The following is a 10,332-nucleotide window of genomic DNA, read 5'->3' on the forward strand; positions in this document are numbered from 1 at the left end:
CAGACAACACACACAACACCGACACACACCACACACAAACCGACAGAAACACACACACAAACCGACATACCCACACACACACCCACCGACACACACACACCGACGACACACACAACACCGACACGACAGACCACACACAACACACCGACACACACACACCAGACAGACACACACAAACACACCGACACACAACACACACAACCCGACAGACACACCACACACACACCGACACAGACACACACAAACAAACACACCGACAGACACACACACACCGACAGGACACACACACACACACGACAGACCACACACACACACCGACCGACCACACACACACACCGGACAGACACACACACACACGACAGGACACACACACCCACAGCACACACACCACAGACAGACAAACACACACACCGCACACACACACACATCCGACAGACCCACCACACAACACACCGACAGACACACACACACCGACAGACACCAAACACACCGACAGACACACACACACAACAACGGACAAGACACACCACACAACCGACAGACCCCCCACCCCCCACACCGACAACAAACACCACACACCGACAGACACACACCACACACCGACCGACACACCACAACCACCGGACCGAAACTTACACACACACCGACAGACACACACACACCACCGACAGACACACACACCACACCGACAGACACACACACACACACCGACCACACCACAACAAAACACCGACAGGACACACACCGACAGACAACACACACCGACCGACAACACACACACACCGACACACACACACACACACACCGACACACACACACACACACACCACAAACACACACACACACCGACAGACACACACACACACACCGACAGACACACACACACACCGACAGACACACACACACACCGACAGACACACACACACACCGACAGACACACACACACACCGACAGACCACACACACACCGACACACACACCACCGACAGACACACACACACACAACCGACACACACACACACACCGACAGACACACACACACACCGACAGACACACACACACACACCACACCGACAGACACACACACACCGACAGACACACACACACACCGACAGACACACACACACACCGACAAACACACACACACACCGACAGACACACACACACACACCGACAGACACACACACCGACAGACACACACACACACACCGACAGACACACACACACACCACACACACACACACACCGACACACACACACACCACAACCGACAGACACACACACACCGACAGACACACACACACACCGACAGACACACACACACACACCACAGACACACACACACACACACCGACAGACACACACACACGACAGACACACACACACCGACAGACACACACACACACCGACAGACACACACACACACCGACAGACACACCACACACACCGACAGACACACACACACACCGACAGACACACACACACACCGACAGACACACACACACACACCGACACACACACACACACCGACAGACACACACCGACAGACACACACACACCGACACACACACACACACCAGACAGACACACACACACCGACAGACACACACACACACACACCGACAGACACACACACACACACACCGACAGACACACACACACCGACAGACACACACACACCGACAGACACACACAGACACCCCACCCCAAACACACACACACACACACCGACAGACACACACACACCGACAGACACACACACACACACACCGACAGACACACACACACCGACAAACACACACACACACACCGACAGACACACACCGACAGACACACACACACCGACAGACACACACACACACACCGACAGACACACACACACCGACAGACACACACACACACACCGACAGACACACACACACCGACAGACACACACACACACACCGACAGACACACACACACCGACAGACACACACACACACCGACAGACACACACACACACCGACACACACACACACACACCGACAGACACACACACACACCGACACACAACACACACCACACACCGACAGACACACACACCCGACAGACACACACACACACACCGACAGACACACACACACCGACAGACACACACACACACCGACAGACACACACACACACACCGACAGACACACACACACACCGACAGACACACACACACACCGACAGACACACACACACACACACCGACAGACACACACACACACCGACAGACACACACACACACACCGACAGACACACACACACACCGACAGACACACACACACACCGACAGACACACACACACACCGACAGACACACACACACACACCGACAGACACACACACACACACCGACAGACACACACCGACAGACACACACACACCGACAGACACACACACACACCGACAGACACACACACACACCGACAGACACACACACACACCGACAGACACACACACACACCGACAGACACACACACACACCGACAGACACACACACACACACCGACACACACACACACACCGACAGACACACACCGACAGACACACACACACCTGAGCAGACACACACACACACCACCGACAGACACACACACCACCGACAGACACAACACACACACACCACAGACACACACACACCACACACCGACAGACACACACACACCGACAGACACACACACACCGACAGACACACACAGACACCCCACCCCAAACACACACACACACACACACCGACAGACACACACACACCGACAGACACACACACACACACCGACAGACCACCACACACACGACAGACACACACCACACCACACACGACAGACACACACCGACAGACACACAACCACTACCGACAGACACACACACACACACCGACAGACACACACACACACCGACAGACACACACACACACGACAGACACACCACACACCGACAGACACACACACACACACGGACAGACAACACACAACACCGACAGACACACCACACCACCGACAGACACACCCGACAGACACAACAACCGACAGACACACACACACACACCGACAGACACACACACACCGACAGACACCCACACACACACACCGACAGACACCACACACACACAGACACACACACACACCGACAGACACACACACACCGGACAGACACACACACACACCGACAGACCACAACACACACACACCGACCAGACACACACACACCGACAGACACACACACACACCGACAGACACACACACGCACACACACACACACACACCCGCACCACACAACACACCGACAGCACACACACCACCGACAGACACACACACACACACACACACACCGACAGACACACACACACACACCGACAGACACACACACACACCGACAGACACACACACACACCGACAGACACACACACACACCGACACACACACACACCGACAGACACACACACACACACCGACACACACACACACACCGACAGACACACACACACACACCGACAGACACACACACACACACACACCGACAGACACACACACACCGACAGACACACACACACACGACAGACACACACACACACCGACAGACACACACACACACCGACAGACACACACACACACCGACAGACACACACACCGACAGACACACACACACACCGACAGACACACACACACACACCGACAGACACACACACACACCGACACACACACACACACCGACAGACACACACACACACACACCGACAGACACACACACACCGACAGACACACACACACACCGACAGACACACACACACACACCGACAGACACACACACACACACCGACAGACACACACCGACAGACACACACACACCGACAACACACACACACACACCGACAGACACACACACACACCGACAGACACACACACACACACCGACAGACACACACACACACCGACAGACACACACACACACCGACAGACACACACACACACACCGACACACACACACACCGACAGACACACACCGACAGACACACACACACCGACAGACACACACACACACCGACAGACACACACACACCGACAGACACACACACACACACCGACAGACACACACACACACACACCGACAGACACACACACACCGACAGACACACACACACCGACAGACACACACAGACACCCCACCCCCCCAAAACACACACACACACACACCGACAGACACACACACACCGACAGACACACACACACACACCGACAGACACACACACACCGACAGACACACACACCACACCGACAGACCACACCACACACCACCGGACAGACCCCACACCGACAGACACACACACACCCAGACAGACACACACACGGAACAGGCACACACCACACGACAGACACACACACACCGACAGACACACACACACACACCGACAGACACACACAACACCGACAGACACACACACACCACACCGACACCACACACACACCGACAGACACACACACACCGACAGACACACACACACCGACAGACACACACACACCGACAGACACACACACACCGACAGACACACACAGACACCCCCCCCAAACACACACACACACAGACACACACACACACACCCACACAGAGACACACACAGACACCCCCACACACACAGACAGTCACCCACACACACACACACACACTCACACCCCACACACACAGATAGACACACACACACAGTCAACGCACCCAGCCACGGCCAGCGGACTTAAGTGGAAGACCTGACAGCACAGAGGCTATCTGGTAATACTGTGCTGTAGAGCACGGAACCCTATCACACACCCAGGGGTTAAACCAGTGATGTATATTAACCCTGGATTGCTGGTGCTATGTATTGGCCAGTGAGAGGCATTGAAGCCAACGGTCGGCCATATTGGCATTCCCCAGAAGAAGCAATCCTCCATAGGAATGAATGGAATTCTACATTTTTTCAATTAAATGTTTCAAGGAGAAAGGAACATGCATGTAAATATTTGTTGTTGTTGTTGTAGTGGGGGACAGTAACATTAGTCATCTCCAAAAATTATAATTTAAGGAAAATGTTTTAATATGTTTACAAAAAAAATTATCACGTAATATAATGGAATGCATTAAGCTGACCGTAATAGAATAAACGTGGTAAAAAATGAATGTACACATCAATAAATGCCTTTCTATAGCTACTGAAACATGTTTTACAATGATGAGGGAGAGCCAAGATGGAGGCACGGTGGCTTCAACACAATGATGAGGGAGAGCCAAGATGGAGGCACAGTGGCTTCAACACAATGATGAGGGAGAGCCAAGATGGAGGCACGGTGGCTTCAACACAATGATGAGAGAGAGCCAAGATGGAGGCACGGTGGCTTCAACACAATGATGAGGAAGAGCCAAGATGGAGGCACGGTGTCTTCAACACAATGATGAGGGAGAGCCAAGATGGAGGCATGGTGGCTTCAACACAATGATGGGGGAGAGCCAAGATGGAGGCACGGTGGCTTCAACACAATGATGGGGGAGAGCCAAGATGGAGGCTCGGGGGCTTCGGGCATGGTGGCTTCAAAACAGCGCCCCCCTAACAGTCATCTAATGTGTATATAAATCATTGTTTTAAACCAAGCCCACAACGAGAGTAAAGGTTAGGATCCGAGTTCCCCACAATTCAGACAGCAGCAGGTCCATCGTTACAGAGGAAGGCAGCCTGCTTACCATCTACGCTGTGTTTGTGTATCGACTGTGAGTGTGCTTGTGTTTGTTTACCATCGATACCGCAACACAACAATTACCCAAGAATGTGTGTGTGTAATTATACAATGCAGGGAGTTGTTCTCTTATGCCGCAAATCAAATCAACTAAAGATGCCGCATTGATTTCTTTGTGTTGCCTAAATTCTACATGTTCACTTATACAGAGCCCGAGCCCCAAACAGCCAGCCAGTCAGCAAAAAGCATTAAGAACTAAACTCAGCAAAAAAAGAAGTGTCCCTTTTTCAGGACTCTGTCTTTCAAAGATAATTTGTAAAAATCCAAATAACTTCACAGATCTTCATTGTAAAGGGTTTAAACACTGTTTCTCATGCTTGTTCAATGAACCATAAACAATTAAGGAACATGCACCTGTGGAACGGTCATTAAGACACTAACAGTTTACAGATGGTTGGCAATTAAGGTCACAGATATGAAAACTTAGAACACTAAAGAGGCCTTTCTACTGACCCTGGAAAACACCAAAAGAAAGATGCCCAGGGTCCCTGCTCATCTGCGTGAACGTGCCTTATGCATGCTGCAAGGAGGCATGAGGACTGCAGATGTGGCCAGGGAAATAAATTGCAATGTCCGTACTGTGAGACGCCTAAGACAGCACTACAGGGAGACAGGACGGACAGCTGATCATCCTCGCAGTGGCAGACCACATGTAACAACACCTGCACAGGATCGGTACATCTGAACATCACATCTGAACGGGACAGGTACAGGATGGCAACAACAACTGCCCGAGTTACACCAGGAACGCACAATCCCTCCATCAGTGCTCAGACTGTCCGCAATAGGCTGAGAAAGGCTGGACTGAGGGCTTGTAGGCCTGTTGTGAGGCAGGTCCTCACCAGACATCACCAACAACATCGTCGCCTATGGGCACAAACCCACCGTCACTGGACCAGACAGGACTGGCAGAAAGTGCTCTTCACAGACGAGTCACGGGTTTGTCTCACCAGGGGTGATGGTCGGATTTGTGTTTATCGTCGAAGGAATGAGCGTTACATGAGGCCTGTACTCTGGAGCGGGATCGATTTGGAGGTGGAGAGTCCGTCATGATCTGGGGCGGTGTGTCACAGCATCATCGGACTGAGCTTGTTGTCATTGCAGGCAATTTCAACGCTGTGCGTTACAGGGAAGACATCCTCCTCCCTCATGTGGTACCCTTCCTGCAGGCTCATCCTGACATGACCCTCCAGTATGACAATGCCACCAGCCATACTGCTCTTTCATTGCGTGATTTCCTTCAAGACAGGAATGTCAGTGTTCTGCCATGGCCAGTGAAGAGCCCGGATCTCAATCCCATTGAGCACGTCTGGGATCTGTTGGATCGGAGGGTGAGGGCTAGGGCCATTCCCCCCAGAAATGTCTGGGAACTTGCAGGTGCCTTGGTGGAAGAGTGGTGTAACATCTCACAGCAAGAACTGGCAAATCTGGTGCAGTCCATGAGGAGGAGATGCACTGCAGTATTTGATGCAGCTGGTGGCCACACCAGATACTGACTGTTACTTTTGATTTTGACACCCCCTTTGTTCAGGAACACATTATTCAATTTCTGTTAGTCACATGTCTGTGGAACTTGTTCAGTTTATGCCTCAGTTGTTGAATCTTGTTATGTTCATACAAATATTTACACATGTTAAGTTTGCTGAAAATAAACACAGTTGACAGTGAGAGGACGTTTCTTTTTTTGCTGAATTGAGTCTGCTCCAAAGCCCTTTAGTTCCCTAATGTGTGCATGGATTTAAGAGATCTCTCATGAATTGATCAGAGGGCCTAGGTACCTTTTACATAGTTTGCAATTTGGTAGATTGATCCTAATGGGGTAAGGGGAGAGGGGTTGGTGTCCAAAATGGCACCCTATTCCTGATATAGCTAGTGCACTACTTTTAGGGCCATAGGGAGTATGGTGCCATTTGGGACACAACAGGGGGCCATTTGCGGTGTTATGGAGATGCCAGGAATTCCCATTAAGTAAGATTGACCTGGTCTCTCTGATTGGTTCTACTCTGTTCTATTCTCTGAGCTGCTGGGAGAATGCAGAGACTACTGAGGGGGCGGAGGGAGGAAAAGGGGAGGGATAAAGAGAGAGAGAGGGAGGAGAGTGAGAGAGACAGGGGGAGAGAGAGGCGAGGGGAGAGAGAGAGGGGGGAGAGAGGGGAGGGGAGAGAGAGAGCGAGAGAGAGAGAGAGAGAGAGAGAGAGAGAGAGAGAGAGAGAGAGAGAGAGAGAGAGAGAATAAAGAGGGAGAGAGAGCGAGAGAGAGAAAAAAAATAAAAGAGAGAGAGAGAAAATTAAACTAAGAGAGAGAGGGAGAGCTAAAGAGAGAGAGGGGGAGAGAGAGAGCTAGAGAGAGAGAGAGAGAGAGAATAAAGAGGGAGAGAGAGCGAGAGAGAGAAAAAAAATAAAAGAGAGAGAGAGAAAATTAAACTAAGAGAGAGAGGGAGAGCTAAAGAGAGAGAGGGGGAGAGAGAGAGCTAGAGAGAGAGAGGGGGAGAGAGAGCTAGAGAGAGAGGGGGGGTGAGAGAGGGGGAGAGAGAGAGCTAGAGAGAGAGGGGGGTGAGAGAGGGCGAGAGAGAGAGCTAGAGAGAGAGAGGGGGAGAGAGAGGGAGAGAGACATCAGGCTACTCTCCATTGACATCCTGTTCTGTTCAGTTCTCTGTCATGTAGCCTCCACTCTGACTGGGGAGATCAATATGACCTTACCTCCACTGCCCAGCCAGGCGCTGCTCTGAAACCTAATTACTGATATTCAGCTACAAAGTCATCATAGTCAGCCTGTCAATATCCATCAGGGATCATTACTCACCTAATGAAATAGGTTATTTAGGGCTGCTTCGCTGACACCAGGCTACACCAGGGGGTTTGGCTACAGCCATCTCAATTTGCCTCTCTCGCTCATTCTCTCGCTCTCTCCCGCTCTCTTTCTCCCAGAAGCACTGACCTGAAAAAGGAAAAATTGACAGCAGAAAAAGAGGGAGGATGGATATAGAGTGTGAATTCTTCTGCTGTTGTTTTAATTCTGTGGGTTTTTGTGCTTGTAGGTTTTTCAACCGCCAACCGCCACACAGTGCCACATAAACAATATAACAAAATCCCCAAATCCCAAACTGAGTTGGAGTCCTGAAGGCCACAGAATTCATAACCACGCACAGGGATATTACAATACTGTGATGTACTATAGACCACATTCAGGGATATTACAATACTGTGATGTACTGTAGACCACATTCAGGGATATTACAATACTGTGATGTACTGTAGACCACATTCAGGGATATTACAATACTGTGATGTACTGTAGACCACATTCAGGGATATTACAATACTGTGATGTACTGTAGACCACATTCAGGGATATGACAATACTATGAAGTACTGTACACCACATTCAGGGATATTACAATACTATGAAGTACTATACACCACATTCAGGGATATTACAATACTATGAAGTACTGTACACCCCATTCAGGGATATTACAATACTGTGATGTACTGTAGACCACATTCAGGGATATTACAATACTGTGATGTACTGTAGACCACATTCAGGGATATTACAATACTATGAAGTACTGTACACCCCATTCAGGGATATTACAATACTATGAAGTACTGTACACCCCATTCAGGGATATTACAATACTATGAAGTACTGTACACCCCATTCAGGGATATTACAATACTATGAAGTACTGTACACCCCATTCAGGGATATTACAATACTGTGATGTACTGTACACCCCATTCAGGGATATTACGCGTCTCTTAGTTCCTCAGGTCCTCAAAACCCTTAAAGTTGTTTCTCTGGTTTTGGTTCTATGAATTGTACTCTCTACACTCTCAAGGTTACAGTTGAGGGTTTATTTGTTCTCACAAAACCCTTTCCCCTCTACTGCAGAACCTAGCTCATAATGAACACTTCACAGATCTCTTCTCATCCAAACTCCCACTCCCTCTCGACATTGTACAGCAAGCAGACAACAAGGAGAACTGGGATTGTGGGAGAATGCCAAATGTTAATACAGTCAATAAATCAATAGGCTCCTGTAATTGAAATTGGTACCCATCTGGGGTTAGCTAACAGTCAGTGAGTGAGCCAGCCAGCCAGCCAGCCAGCCTTCACTCCTCTCAAAAGAGAAACACTGACCCCTTCAGGCCCTTAGTGGAACTGCACACTCTGTCACGGTTTCACATCCCCGACCCGTTTTAGTGTTGATTAATAAGGTTAATTTTACATGAGGATACTGGATGTTAATGCTCACTGTGCCACCTTGTCTAAGCAATTACCAGAGAGGGCAGAGCTGCTGTTGGGTTATCAAACACAACAGCATTACTCCTGAAGCTCAGCTATAGCATGCTGACGTATTCATGCAGCAGGCCAGCGGTAGCCAACCCTGGTCCTGAAGGACCGCAACTACTTCCTGTTTTTGAAGAAGACCAGGTGTCTTATTTCATTTATGCAATCACTGAACTGATCGATTAGCTCAGTTGGTCAGGTGTGTTGACAAGTTGGGACAAAATCCCTGCAGTGGGCTGTGATACTCCAGGACCA

General features: G+C 50.1%; 1 protein-coding gene across 1 annotated transcript in view; it reads left to right on the forward strand.

Moving 5' to 3' along the window:
- LOC109881427 (neuroligin-3) overlaps positions 1-10,332 on the forward strand; it is a 338,721-nt gene that overhangs the window by 325,613 nt on the left and 2,776 nt on the right. The window lies entirely within an intron of this gene.

The sequence above is a fragment of the Oncorhynchus kisutch genome, linkage group LG15, assembly GCF_002021735.2.
Source record: "Oncorhynchus kisutch isolate 150728-3 linkage group LG15, Okis_V2, whole genome shotgun sequence".
Taxonomy (NCBI): Eukaryota; Metazoa; Chordata; class Actinopteri; order Salmoniformes; family Salmonidae; genus Oncorhynchus; species Oncorhynchus kisutch.